Consider the following 15,275-nt stretch of genomic DNA (forward strand, 5'->3'; position numbering starts at 1 on the left):
GAAACAGTGCTATATAATTTTAGGAGGTTCAAAAATTATATATATGTATGTACATAATTGAGGGAGGTGATCTAAGGGGACTTTAAACTTATCTGTAATATATTTATCTGTAATATAATTCTCGTATAATTAGAAAAGAATTTTGGAAGACTTAAAAAAACAAATAAAAGACAACTAAAAAAAATCGGAAACCCTGGTGGCATAGTGGTTAAGAGCTACAGCTGCTAACCAAAAGATCGGCAGTTGGAATTCATCAGACGCTGTGCCTTATAGGGTTGCTATGAGTTGGAATCGACTCGATGGCAATGGGTTGTTTTTTTTTTTTTTTTTTGAGAAAATCTGCCACCTAGCCTTCCATATGGTCTTTTGTAAATACACTTTTAAAACTTAAAAATTAGCCTCAGCTCTAGCTTAATATAACTTTAACATGTTCCTCTATCATTAATTGTTCTTCAGCAATATCATTTTAATGGCTGCACATCATACCACTAAATAAGATGTAATTTATTCAACCAATTTCCTATTATTAGACACCTAGGTGTCCAAATTTGGGGCATTATAAAGAGCACTATACATTCACATTCTTGATTTTGCTTTAAATTTGCTTATGAATCCCTAATAGTGAAATTGCTGGTCATAGGACATAAACATATTTTTAAGTCTTTGAACATCTGTGTCCATTTTAAAATTCATTTGAATAGAAGGATGGAAGGAAAGAAAGAATTGCTGCTGCTGTTCCTGCTGCTGCTGCTGCATACTTAAGACCCCAAGCAACCTGGTATTTAATCAATCGAGAATTTCCCACACACAATGAAGAGAGTGGGCATTCTCTGTTAGTCCCCCAACAATTCGTCTTTCACCATTGACCTACTTCGAAAACTTCAGCTCAGAAAAAGAATGTGGGAGCCTCTTACTGGCAGGTTTGACGCAGTGGTACGCAAGGTGCTAACAGTCTGCTTGTGAGCACTTTCAGTGTAGGTCACTGAATCCAGGACCAATGAAAATCTTTCTCACTTTGCCCACTACTGAAATATGGTGCTGTCTCTGGGGTGCAAGTTGCAGAGGAATTTAAGAGTACCCAGGGATAACACAATCAAGAAAATAATCTAAAGCTTAAAAGATCATGAGGAGAAACCATCTAGGAATAAATAACAAGGTGATAGTTTTCTCCCTCCTAAACTTCCTTATTATCAGCTGCTGCAGCCTATGCCCCCACAGAGCCTTGGCCTTGGCCCTGGGTATGGACAAGCTAGTTTCCCTTACACAGAAGACATTTAGCTACCCGTGGTCTTCGTGGTCAGTCCAAACCCCTTGGACTACACTCATTGTTCTGGCTCCCATGAGCCCTCTCCATCCTTATTGCCCCAGTATATAAACCCTCCATCTCATCCAAACTGAACTATCTGCTGTAACCCAAACCAGCAGCATATACTGTGGAAAGACCTTTGGACTTGGAGTTAGACAGCCTGGATTTGAACCCTAGTTCTGCCATTTTCTTACTCAGTGACTTGGGCAAAGCACAAACCTCCATCTCATCTTTAAAATAGGGGTAACAAAGTCTGATTTGCAGTATTATTATGCATATGTTAACTAGGGAAACCCTGGTGGCATAGTAGTTAAGTGACCAAGAGGTCAGCAGTTCAAATCCACCACGTGCTGCTTGGAAACTCTATGGGGCAGTTCTACTCTGTCCTATAGGGTCGCTGTGGGTCGGAATCGACTTGATGGCCGTGGGTTGGGGTGGGTATGTTAAATAGACGACAGTATGTAAGAAAATTCAGCACAATGTGCAGTGCCTGGCATACTTGATAAGTAGCACCAATGTCTTGTTTATCCTGGCCTCTGGCTCCCACTTGTTCTCTTTCTGGAATAGTCCTCTCTCATTTGAGTCCTATCCATTCATCAAAGCAAACTCATGTCTTACCCACCACCCACCTTGAAACCTTTCCTATGTAAATCCTTAGGACTCCCTATTCATTTGGCATTTGTTCATACTACCTGGTACTGGTCATACTTTTTACTGTGTGTTTGTGTTCTCCAGGTAGACCAAAACCATGTATACTACTTCTTCCGCCACATCCGTCTTTTCCCCTTTACAGCAAGAATGACTCTCTTCTCTCCCCCGTACCCCATGACCTGCTTATATCAGTAGGTCAAAGCTGGTCCTTCTAAATGGGCTTGCTCCACAGGCAATTTTCAAGGAGCCCGGTGCCGAATTTGCTCAATGATAATCCTAATTAATGTATAGCACTCCCTAGCTTACAACAATTATCTGCGATGTCAGCAGAACAGATATTATTGTTATTATCATCTTTATTTCTTAGAGGCTCAAAAAGGTGAAGTGGTTTATCCAAGACCACAAAGCTAGTGTATGACAGAACTGAAAAATGAGCTCAGGTTTACTGATGGCAAAACTCATGTTCTTGGCCTCATATCATAAAGTCTCCCTCCAGGATAAAAAAACACAGTCTTTCTATATGCTGCCTACAAGAGACACACCCTAGACTAAAAGACACAAACTATAAAAAGGATGGAAAAAATGTATCAAGCAAACAATAATCACAAAAGAGCAGGAGTGGCAATATTAATTTCTAGCAAAATAGACTTTAAGGTAAAATCCACCACATAAAATCTCCCTCCACTGGGGAAGCCAGGAAAAAAAAAGAAATCTAAAAATAAGGGAAAAGAAAGATCTCCCTCTATATTTAACTGTTGATAAACATTTAAACATTGTCCCTCTCTAATATTACTGCTGAATTGGAGGTTCTTGTGTATTGTCACCGCCTAAAGAAATCTCTTTAGTATTTATGGAAGCGTGAAAAGAAACGTACGTAGCTTGCAGTTCTCAAGGAAATGCTCCAGGTGAGAAACTTGTGCAAATTATTCCCTTGGCTCCCAGAATGAAACCTAGGCCTCTGCTGGGAAAGTGTCTTTTCCCTTATACCTTTATTAATTGTGACCCAGAGCACCCCTCTTAGAAGTGGTTCCCCCATTGTACTTGTTACCTCTTAGATGAACTTCTGCCCCATCTCCCAAGGTTCGGGGTCTTCTGCTCCAAGGCATTGGCTCTGGCTCTCCAGGAGTTCTTCCCTGAGGTCACCCTCCACAAACTACAGTCCATGCAGCAAAGTGTATGACTCTTTAACCACGGCTCAACGGCATCTGGGAGTATCAACTGTATCCAACAAAAAAGAATCATAGGTGAGAAACCCTGAGAGTATGGCCCCCGGACACCCTTTTGACTCAGTACTAAAGTCGCTCCTGAGGTTCAACTTTCACCCAAAGATTAGACAGACCCATAAAACAAGCAATTATACACACAGCTCAACCACGTATACGAGACTAAAACGGCATACTAGTCCAGGGGCAAGGATGAGAAGGCAGGAAGGGACAGGAAAGCTATGGAAATGGGGAACCCAAGGTTAAGAAGGGAAGATTGTTGACATGTTGCAGGGTTGGCAACCAATGTCACAAAACAGTACGCGTATTAATTGCTTAATGAGAAACTAATTTACTCTGTAACCTTCATCTAAAGCACAATGTAAAAAAATAAGAAGAATAAGAATCATGGGTAATACTGATTAGAAGAGATTTTAGGTGCCACCCTATCATCGTAAGTTCCTCCAGCACACAGCACACCTTCCCAGCTACACATTTCATCCTCTGACAACTCACTAGGCTTTCTTCAAATTTTTATGAATCCCCAAGTGGGTTGACATGGTGGCTGCAACAATGGGCTCAAACATACAAAGATCATGAGGATGGTGCAAGACCAGGCAATATTTTGTTCTGTTACACATAAGGTTACCAGGGGTCAGAAGTGACTCCGCAGCAGCTAACAACAGCAACAATGAATCCCCAGGAAGCTCACCTACAGTCCTGGGCGGAGCCATGTCTTTCAGCTTAACCTTGGTCACCAGCCAGGGTGCAGGTCTACCCTTTGGCCCAGTAAAAACTTCGAGAAGTCACATGAATCTTGACTTAGCTATTATCCTAGGTTCTATTGATAACGTTTGCTTAAACTCGTCTCTGTTCCCCCACTTGGGCACTCAGATCAGCTTTGCTGAGTTGCTTCCAGATTCATTAAATCTACATTTTTGGAGAACTACTGTTTTTTTTTTTTTTTTACTTCCCAAGTGAAAACTCTGCTGGCATAGAGGTTAAGAGTTCAACTGCTAACCAAAAGGTCCAAAGTTTGAATCCACCAAGCACTCTTTGGAAATCCTATGGGGCAGTCGTACTCTACCCTATAGGGTCACTATGAGTTAGAATCAACTAGACAACAATGGGTTTGGTTTCTTTTTTTTTGCTGGTACTTCCCAAGTACCCTTCTAGGCATTGGGGATAGGTGGTGGGGAGGGTAAAGGAGTGGGATGTAGAATCTTCACTATTTTTCTCAACCCAACTTCCACTGAATGCCCCACTTTCTCACAACCGATAAGCCTCGTGTCAGCAACAGGCCTCAAGTTGCACAGAGACTTTTCAAGTGTGCAATCCAATTGTTTTCTGAAGCAAACATTAACATAAAACCTGATGCTTATGTTTAAACTTAATTATACTCTAATTACTCTTGGCCAAAATTGGGAGTTTGATCTCAATTCACACACTATTTTGGTGCATTGTCACATGTAACCCCAGGTATAATATGCCTTAATCTTTACCATGTCCCTAACTTACCCATATCATTTGATGAAACCTTTGTTCTTTTTCTCACTTCATTGTGACCACTAATTTTCCCACACTCACCATTCTGTCTCAGATGCTAAAAGTTCAAACATCTCTAAAGATCTTAACCTTGAAACAGACATTTCCCCTTATTTCTCAACAGTACCCCCTCCTCCCAGGCTATTCTTTAGCATTGCATCAACTCAGTCAAATGAAATAAACAAATATTTACAGAGTGAGGAAGGAAGGAAAGATGGGGAGAGAGACAGCTGTGATTACTGACCCTTCCTGCCCTAGCTTTCCTTTGGGCATAAACTTATAATGGCAGCCAAGAAGACAAAAGTCTTGTTTCTTATGCATTCCTATAGACTAGCAATGAACAACTGGAATTTGAAAATTTAAAAACAATATCATTCACAACAAACCAAAAAAAAAAAAAAACCCCACCAAATCCTTTGCCATCAAGTTGATTCTAACTCATAGCGACCCTATAACCCTATAGTACCTAAAAAATGAAGTAGGTATGAATCTCACAAAATATGTACCAGATCTGTATGCGGAAAACTATAAAATACTGATGAAATCAAAGAAGATCTAAATAAATGGAGAGGTATTCCATGTCACAAGGTCAGTATATAAAAGTTAATTGCTTTCCTGTATACCAGCAATGAACAATTTGAATTTGAGATTAAAAAAAAAAAGAAAGCTATTTCTTAGACTCATTTGGTTCAGGCAAACATGTTTGGTGATTAATAGTTTCAATTTGGCCATGTCCTTTAGCTAGAAATCCTGGGATTATTAAGACCTTTTAAGCAGTGACCCAGGTCTTATCTTCAATTCTGAATCAAAACTGTCCTTTGAGTGGTTTTTATCATCCCAGGATTCCTCTTAAGTACTGTTTGTCAAGTGTTATTTTTTATTTATTTATTTTTTCCTCCAAGCTTCTTTCATCTGGGCAGCCAGGTTTTCCTCGGAGCTTCCATTCCTCATCTGCAAACCTTTCTGACTCTCTTACATCTAGCTGGTTGCTGAACTTCGGTCCGACGCTTCCAGAGGTACCTCCAACCTACCACAAGTCATATGCCTTTGTGGCCTTTGTGTCTGCTTCCCAGCTACTATCCAGCATCTCTGCTCTTCATTTCTCTTTACCTGTACTCTTCCCAGTGCTCAGTTCAGTCTTCAAGAGTGTACTTACCACGGACAACTCTTGTTTAAATCGTTTTTTCCGAAACAAATATTTACATATCTGAACTCCACATTTGGCATATGGTTTTTCTTACTTCCCAGCCAGAGGTGCTCTCAATTTCATATATATTTTGGGAAATGATGTTTTCCCCAGATGGTCTCTCCAAAGCACCAAAGCAAGGTCAGGGTTTGCATGTTCTTCAAAGGTTCTGGGCAGAGGTTAGAATTACTCGTGTTTTCTTGGGCCCATCAGCAGTTGCTTAGTTCATGCACCTGACAATGGGAACAGCCTGACTCTTCCTTAGCTAAAAGCACACCAGAGTTTGAGGGAGATGTTGAGCCATAAACTGGTGTCCCCAGGGAAGGAGAGAAACCTGCCCAATTGCTCAAATAATTTCATTCCGAAGTCCTTAAAAGAATATTTCCACAGGGAGAGTAGAAAAGGTCTGAATATTAGAAAGATGATGAACCAGGTGTGCCGAAAAGGCTTCTTAGCCATTCTTAGCCCTAAAAGGGTATGGGGGCAGCCCAACATCTCTACTGGGAAACATATTTCCCCTTTTAAATCAGGAAAGCAAAAAACAACAACATAGCCCCAAATAGATAATGTTTTCTTTTGTAACTGGAAGCAAACATCACTGATGGCTTTAACAGCTGCCTGCCAACATGGCCAGAGAAGCAGGCAAGCGCAAACATTTTTTGAGATCAACACATGTACAGACATACAGTATATTAGGTCAAATTATAAATCCAGGAATAAGAGAGCAAATAAACAAGTTTCGGCTTTCTCTAGGCTTCTGCATCCAACACCAGCTAAGTTAGACTCGGAAGCAGAGAAATCTGGATTCCAAGAAGGCAGGTCTCCCAGGAGTTCAAGTCAAAATCTTCCTCTGGTAGGAAAAGAAGGTGCTGTTGTAGATTAACTGGCTGACGGCTGACCAGGTCCAGGCTGCTGGGCCCTAACTAGCTGAGACCTCCTCGTGTCTTAGTTTAGCTGACTCTGAAGGTGTGTGGTAGGTTCAATCTTAGGCCTGCCATTGACTTGATCTTTGACCCCAGTAAATCATTTAATATGCCATGTGCCTTTGTCCATATGTTAATGTTTGGTGTAATTTGGATGAGAATTCCAGCAAGTCTGAATGTACCACTCATTAGGGCTAAATCTTTCCCTTTGGAGCTTCAAGGAGGATCTTTCTGGACAGCTTCATTGCAGACAGCTGAGATATCTGGACAAACCAAAACCAAATTGAAGTGCCTGCAGATGGTGGGAGCAGCATTGCCTTAACTGTGGCTGAGATGTAGAACTAATTCATTTTTTGGTTATCAAAACCAACAGAAATCTTTTCTGAGAGTTTTGCCTCAGGGCAAGAAACCCACCAGGGTGTAGTAAGAGGAAGAGCACTGGATCATTCTTCTGACTCCACCACTATACTAGTTATGTGACCTTGAGCAAGTCACTTAGGACAGGGTTGTTTAGATGTTAGTTGGTCGTGAAATCAATGAATTGGGCTGGGACTAAAATTTTTTAATGAAATGAAGTTGAGTAGAATAAAAAATAGCAGGGGTTACAAAAAGAACATCGAAGAGGAAATCACCAAATCAATACTATTTACAGTAGCACCCAAGAAGGTAAAATACTTAGGAATAAATCTTACCAGAGATGTAAAAGACTTATACAAAGAAAACTATAATACACTTCTGCAAGAAACCAAAAGAGACCTACCTAAGTGGAAAAACATACCTTGCTCATGGATAGGAAGACTTAACATTATAAAAATGTCTATTCTACCAAAAGCAATCTATACATATAATGCAATTCCGATCCAAATTCCAAAGACATTCTTTAATGAGATGGAGAAACAAATCACCAACTTCATATGGAAGGGAAAGAGGCCCCGGATAAGTAAAGCATTACTGAAAAAGAAGAACAGAGTAGGAGGCCTTATACTACCTGATTTTAGAACCTATTATACCGCCACAGTAATCAAAACAGCCTAGTACTGGTACAACAACAGATACATAGACCAATGGAACAGAATTGAGAATCCAGATAAATCCATCCACATATGAGAAGTTGATATTTGACAGAGGCCCCAAAACAGTTAAATGGGGAAAAGACAGCCTTTTTAACAAATGGTGCTGGCATAACTGGATATCCATCTGCAAAAAAATGAAACAAGACCCATACCTCACTCCATGCACAAAAACGAGCTTAAAATAGATCAAAGACCTAAATATAAAGTCTAAAACGATAAAGATCATGGAAGAAAAAATAGGGACAACGTTAGGAGCACTAATACATAGCATAAACAGTATACAAAACATTACTAACAATGCGGAAGAAAAACTAGATAATTGGGAGCTTCTAAAAATCAAACACCTATGCTCATCCAAAGACTTCACTGAAAGAGTAAAAAAAGTTACCTATAGACTGGGAAAAAGTTTTTAGCTATAACATTTTCAATCAGCACCTGGTCTCTAAAATCTACATGATACTGCAAAAACTCAACTGCAAAAAGACAAATAACCCAATTAAAAAATGGGCAAAAGATATGAACAGACACTTCACTAAAGAAGACACTCAGGTAGCGAACAGATACATGAGGAAATGCTCACGATCACTAGCCATTAAAAAAAAAAAAAAAAGCCATTAGAGAAATGCAAATCAAAACTACAATGAGATTTCATCTCACTCCAACTAGGCTGGGATTAATCCAGAAAACACAAAACAATAAATGCTGGAGAGGCTGTGGAGAGATTGGAACACTTACACACTACTGGTGGGAATGTAAAATGGTACAACCAATTTGGAAATCGATTTGGCATTTCCTTAAAAAGCTAGAAATAGAACTACCATACGATCCAGCAATTCCACTCCTTGGAATATATCCTAGAGAAATAAGAGCCTTTACATGAACAGATATATGCACACCCATGTTCATTGCAGCACTGTTTACTATAGCAAAAAGATGGAAGCAACCAAGGTGCCCATCAACAGATGAATGGATAAATAAACTATGGTATATTCACATAATGGAATACTACACATCGAGAAAGAAGAGTGATGAATCTGTGAAACACTTCATAACATGGAGGAATCTGGAAGGCATTATGCTGAGTGAAATTAGTCAGTTGCAAAAGGATAAATATTGTAAAAGACCACTATTATAAGAACTCAAGAAACGGTTTAAACAGAGAAGAAAATATTCTTTGATGGTTACGAGATGGGGGAGGGAGGGAGGGTGGGAGAGGGGTATTCACTAATTACATAGTAGATAAGAACTACTTTAGGTGATGGAAAAGACAACACACAATACAGGCAAGGTCAGCTCAACTGGACTAAACGAAAAGCAAAGAAGTTTCCTGAATAAACTGAATGCTTCGAAGGCCAGTGTAGCAGGGATGGGGATTTGGGGAACCATGGTTTCAAGGGACATCTAAGTCAATTGGCATAATAAAATCTATTAAGAAAACATTTTGAATCCCACCTTGGAGAGAGGCGTCTGGGGTCTTAAACCCTAGCAAGCGGCTATATAAGATACATCAAGTGGTCTCAACCCACCTGGATCAAAGGAGAATGAAGAACACTAAGGATGCAAGGTAATTAGGAGCCCAAGAGACAGAAAGGGCCACATAAACCAGAGACTACATCAGCCTGAGACCAGAAGAGCTAGATGGTGCCCGGCTACAACCGATGACTACCCTGACAGGGAACACAACAGAGAACCCCTGAGGGAGCAGGAGAGCAGTGGGTTGCAGACCCCAAATTCTTGTAAAAAGACCAAACTTAATGGTCTGACTGAGACTAGAAGGACCCCGGTGGTCACGGCCCCCAGACCTTCTGTTGGCCCAGGACAGGAACTATTCCCATAGCCAACTCTTCACACAGGGATTGGACTGGACAGTGGGTTGGAGAGGGATGCTGGTGAAGGAGTGAGCTTCTTGGATCAGGTGCACACTTGAGACTATGTTGACATCTCCTCCCTGGAGGGGAGACGAGAGGGTAGAGGGGATTAGAAGCTGACGAAATGGGCACAAAAAGAGTGGAGGGAGGGAGCGGGCTGTCTCATTATGGGGAGAGCAATTGGGAATATGTAGCAAGGTGTATATAACTTTTTGTGTGAGAGACTGACTTGATTTGTAAACTTTACTTGATTTGTAAACTTTCACTTAAAGCACAATTAAAAAAAAAAAAAAATAGCAGGACTTAGCCAGCGGCATCACTAGGAATGCGTACCAGGTGATACTGTCAGAGGGTGTGACACCAAAATGACTGTCTATAAAAACTTGTGCAATGTATCAGCAGAAATTTATTGGGTTTTTTTCTTTCTTTTATTGTACTTTAGATGAAGGTTTACAGAGCAAATTAGTTTCTCATTAAACAATTAATACACATATTGTTTTGTGACATTGGTTGCCAACCCCACGACATTATCAACACTCCCCTTCTCGACTTTGTGTTCCCTGTTACCAACTTTCCTGTCCCCTCCTGCCTTCTCATCCTTGCCCCTGGGCTAGTGTGCCCCTATAGTCTCATTTTGTTTTATGGGCCTGTCTAATCTTTGGCTGAAGGGTGAACCTCAGGAGTGACTTCGGTGCTGAGTTAAAGGGGTGTCTGGGGGCCATGCTCTCAGGATTTCTCCAGTTTCTGTCACACCAGTAAATCTGGTCTTTTTTGGTGGGTTAGAATTTTGTTCTACATTTTTCTCCCTCTCTGTCTGGGACCCTCTACTGTCATCCCCATCAGAGCAGTTGGTGGTCGTAGCCCGGCACTATCTAGTTGTGCTGGACTCAATCTGGTGGAGGCTATAGTGGTTGTGGTCCGTAGAAATTTATTATGTTTTATAAACATATCCCTCTAGTTAGTTATAGGAGCCCTGGTGGCACAGTGTTTTAAGAGCTCAGCTGCTAACCAAAAGTTGGCAGTTCGAACCCACCATCTGCTCCTTGGAACCCCTATAGGGCAGCTCTACTCTGTCCTATAGGGTCACTATGAGTTGGAATTGACTAGAAGGCAACGGGTTAGTTATAACAACAAAAACACTTTTTGAACCTTCTAATGTGCTCTGATCAGAGTTGTCATAATTACCCAATTACACTGACGCTTCAAAATCACATGGTTTCGTCTGCACACTATATAAGCACATGCTGTTGTTTTCGTTGCTGCAGATTATAAACTGTTTTTATAGTCACTGGTTTTGTCAAATTTTCTGGTGTTTTAGCTATGATATTGTGGTAATTGGCATCAGTGGCCGACACCATGAGTTACTGCATTGGGCAACACCAACCCTAGTGATGCCATTGGGCTTAGCCCACAGATAAGGTAAGTGCTGTTGTACGTTTGTGTGTGTGTGTGTTTTGGAGTCATGGTTGGCAATATATTTCTTACTGTGGATAACAAACAAAAAAGTTTTCAAGCTACCGGCTTACACCATAGAGTTTTGATTTCCTCATCTATTGAATAGAAATAATTCATATATATATATAAAATGTACACATATATACACAAAATAACTCATTTATATTTATATAATAATTCAATATGTACTTTATATATATATATATTGTTGTCGTTAGGTGCTGTTGAGCTGATTTTGACTTGTAACGACCCCATGTAACAGAGCAGAACTGTCCTGCCAGGTCTTTCTCCCACAGAGCTGCTGGGTGAGTTCGAACCGCCAACCTTTCAGTTATGCTTAACTGCTTATGCCGTCAGGGCTCCTCTCTCATTCTCTCTATTACACCACTTATCTGTCAGTTTGTCACTCTGTGGTGACTTGTATGTTACTGTGATGCCGGAAGCTATGCTACCAGTATTTGCAATACCAGCAAGGTCACCATGGTAGACAGGTTTCAATGGACCTTCCAGACTAAGACAAACTAGGCAGAAATGTCTGACAATCTACTGCCAAAAATTAGCCAATGAAAACCTTATAGATTACAACAAAACATTATCTGATTTGCTTGCTTTGGACATATCATCAGGAGGGGTCAATTGCTGGAGAAGGACATCAGGTTTGGTGAGGTAGAGGACCAGCAAGGGAGACCCTTTGTGAGATGAATTGGCACAATAGCTGCAATGATATGCCAGCAATCCTGAGGATGGCACAGGAATGGGCACTGTTTCGTTCTGTTGTACATAAGATTGCCATGAGTCAGAGTCAACACAACAGCATCTATCTATCTAACAGCTTTATTGAAATAAAATTTCCATAACAATATGAGACTTTTTAGAAAGTTAAGAGCTCAGGCTAATTCACATCCCAGCTCCGACATTTACTAGTCTAGGGGAAAGGGTGAACAACCACACAAAATCCAGGGTCCACCAGGAAGGAGGAAAAGGGCAATGGCAGTTGAGTAGGCAACCAGAAGAGTACACTACACAATACTAGATATCAAAGGAGTACAGACAAGGCTTTTTTCAATTTTCAAATCAGGAGACAAAAATGTCAAATGATAGGAGATAGCATTTCTTTGAATGCTGACTGTGCCAGGGCTACACAAAGTCCTTCCCTTACGTTATTTCATATCACTTATTTATTCATTCTACAAGTATCTAATGAAATCCTAATATGAGCCAATGACTGATGAGCTAAAAACATCAGACATTGTACCTGCCTGCAAGGAGTTTATAGACGTTGGTCAAAGAATCAAATAAAAGATGCTAAGTGCTATAAAGGATAGGTCTATGGTCCTAGGGAAATTGACCTGGTCAAGCAGGCCAGGAAAGACTTCTCTGAGGAAATGGAGATTGAACTAAGATAAGAAAAAATGGGAGAGAAGAGCTAGGTGAGAATGTTTCAGACACATCAGCCCCATGAGGGAGGGCACAGTTACCATCCCACTGGAATGTAAGCTCTGTGAGTACAGGGGCCTTGTCTGCCTTGTTCACCAATGTGTTCCTGACTCAATAGAGCTCTCAGTAAAAATTATTGAATGAATGGATGTATCCTCAATTTTATCAGTGAGGAACTTGGATCTCAGAGAGGTTTATGGCCACATTTTATTGTAGTTGCATTCATACTATCCATCCTTCTTACCCCCAGCCCCAGCTCCCCTACTGTTCCCCCAACCAACCCCAGTAAGAGTAAACTGTGAGCTATTTAAGAGGCTGTACCTAAACATACACATAGTACATTGTTTAGGAAAGCAGGGTTAGGGTTCAGACAAACCTGGGGATGAACCCTGGTTCTGCCACTTACTAGTTTTATGACTTGAGGTTCTTAACCTCTCTAAGCCTCTTTTTTTTTTTTAATCTGTAAAATGGGGATAATAATAGAACGTATTCCTCATAAAAATGTTGTAAGGATTAATTGAGATAATACATGTAGCACTTAGGATAGTGCTTGGCAGAAAAAGCTCAATAAATGTTGGCAAATATTATTCTATGCTAGAAAAAAATAAAACCAACACCAACACCCACCCCACCCCTAACTGGAGGAAATACGTTTTGTCCTAAAAGTGATGCTTTTTCTAGGGCAGGGGCGGATAGGCTTTAGCTACTTCGTTTGTCTTCATTCAAAACACACTACTGGCAGTGCTACTCTGAGCCACAGACTCTTGTAGAAGGGAAGGGACTGGCCAGTAAGTGGGTGACCCAAGGTGGGGGGTCCCATATCACTAAGTTACTTTCCCCTCCCTAACCCTGAAGTTTTCGTGCTGCTTCTGCTCAGGCCTTGCCAGTCCTCCACCTCTTCCTTTCTTTCTTCCCATCCCTCCCTCTCCACTTCAAACCCTGGGAAAAAAATGAAGAAAAGCACACCAACCAAGAAGCCTTTTCACTTCATTGTGTTTTCCAGCTAGACCTGAACAGACTGCGATCAATTCAACCCTCTCTCACCCTCCCTCCTCTCTCCTTCTCTCATGTCCTCTTTGTTTTTTTTTTTTTTTTTTTCCTCTCAGTCTGTGCCTTCAGGCTTAGGAAAAAGCAGTTACCTCCTGGCAGCATGAGGACACAAGAAGCCCCGGTTGCCAGCAGCAAACACAACCATGGCCCAAGGCCCTCGGTTCCTGCTCTGATTCTCTGAGGAACTCCTCAACTCCTCTGCTTTTGTCCCAACCCAGCATCAGCTGCAGCAAGTCACACAGAAAACCTCCATCTCCCACTTCCTCTGGCCAGGAACCTGCTGAAGTCCACTCAGCACCCAGGCAATGGGTTTTCATTCCAAGTTGAGCAAACCTGGCCAGTTGGACATGAAATCGGCAAGGGTGGAAGCATACACGTTTTCCATTTTCAAAGCAGCCTAGTGGGATTTTGTTTTTTTCTGACAGCATAAGTCTACATTGGCCAGACTTTCAAAGCTACAAATTTCCATGTCCCCAGTCGTCATTATAGAAAAATTTCCTGGTTAGGTTGGCATATCTGGAGGTTTTGGGTGTGCAAGTGAGAAATGTCTAACAAATAGTTAAACCTGGGCTGTGGAACTAATTAGCCTAAACAAGATTCTCCACAATCCCCATGCTGTACTAGTTACCCTCCTTAATTCCTACCCCAAACATATATTCAAAAATAACTACTATTTATCAAGTACCCAGCAAGTACCAGGAACTGAAATAAGTGCTTTATAAATAAAGCATTGACTCATTTTATCTTCACAACTATGCAAGGTGGGAATTATTTATTGTTTCCTCTCTGAGGCACAGATAGATTCTGTAATTTGCCTGAAGTCACCCAGTTAATAAGTGACATTTCTGGGGTTCCAATCTCAAGCCCCAATGCAACACCATGAGTGAACCTCAAAAGCATCATGCTAAGTGAAAGAAGCCAGGCCAAAAAGAATAGCTGCACTATGATTCCATTTATTTAAAATCCTAGAAAATACAAAAGCCTATCAGTGGTGGCCTGGGAATGGGGAGGATGGACTACAAAGGGGTACAGAGAAACTTTTGGGGGTGATGGAAATGTTTGTAATCTTCGTTGTGATGATTTCATGGGTGCATACAAATGTCAAAACTGATCAAATTGTACACTTTAAATACATGCAGTTTACTGTACTTCGATTATACTTCAACAAAGTTGGGAAAAAATAAATGTTCCTAATTATTTCCACATGCCTTTACTTTTTACTTAATTGACATCTTTTCAGATTTTTATGCTGTTGCCTCTGGGTCCTGTTCAGGTGAGAGGAACTCACTAGACACTCCAGTTAGTCAGGACTGTGATCCCAGAAATTCCTTTTTACTACCTACATTTAGGCCAGATATAATGTCACTGTGATGCTAAGGATGATCTAAAGCACCAGTTCTCACATGTTTTGAACTCAGAACCCCTTCACAGTCTTGAGAATTATTGAGGACCCCAAAGAGCTTTCGTTTATGGAAATTACATCTATCAATATTAACCATATTAGAAATTAAAACTGAAAACTTTTAAAGATATTTAATTCATTTAAAAATAACAAGCCCATTACATATTAGATAAATAA

General features: G+C 40.7%; 1 long non-coding RNA gene across 3 annotated transcripts in view; it reads left to right on the forward strand.

Annotated features, from left to right (window-relative positions):
• LOC126060033 (uncharacterized) overlaps window positions 1-14,901 on the forward strand; it is a 33,851-nt gene extending 18,950 nt beyond the window's left edge. For 2 of the 3 annotated variants that reach the window (XR_007513516.1, XR_007513514.1), the window contains 2 exons: window positions 11,428-11,514; window positions 13,753-14,901. This is a non-coding gene — a long non-coding RNA (uncharacterized LOC126060033). Of the gene's footprint in view, window positions 1-11,072; window positions 11,174-11,427; window positions 11,515-13,752 lie in introns of all 3 variants that reach the window. The other variant, XR_007513515.1, reaches the window with a different exon arrangement.
• The last annotated feature ends 374 nt before the right edge of the window (window positions 14,902-15,275 follow it).

Source organism: Elephas maximus, chromosome 16 (assembly GCF_024166365.1).
Source record: "Elephas maximus indicus isolate mEleMax1 chromosome 16, mEleMax1 primary haplotype, whole genome shotgun sequence".
Classification (NCBI taxonomy): Eukaryota; Metazoa; Chordata; class Mammalia; order Proboscidea; family Elephantidae; genus Elephas; species Elephas maximus.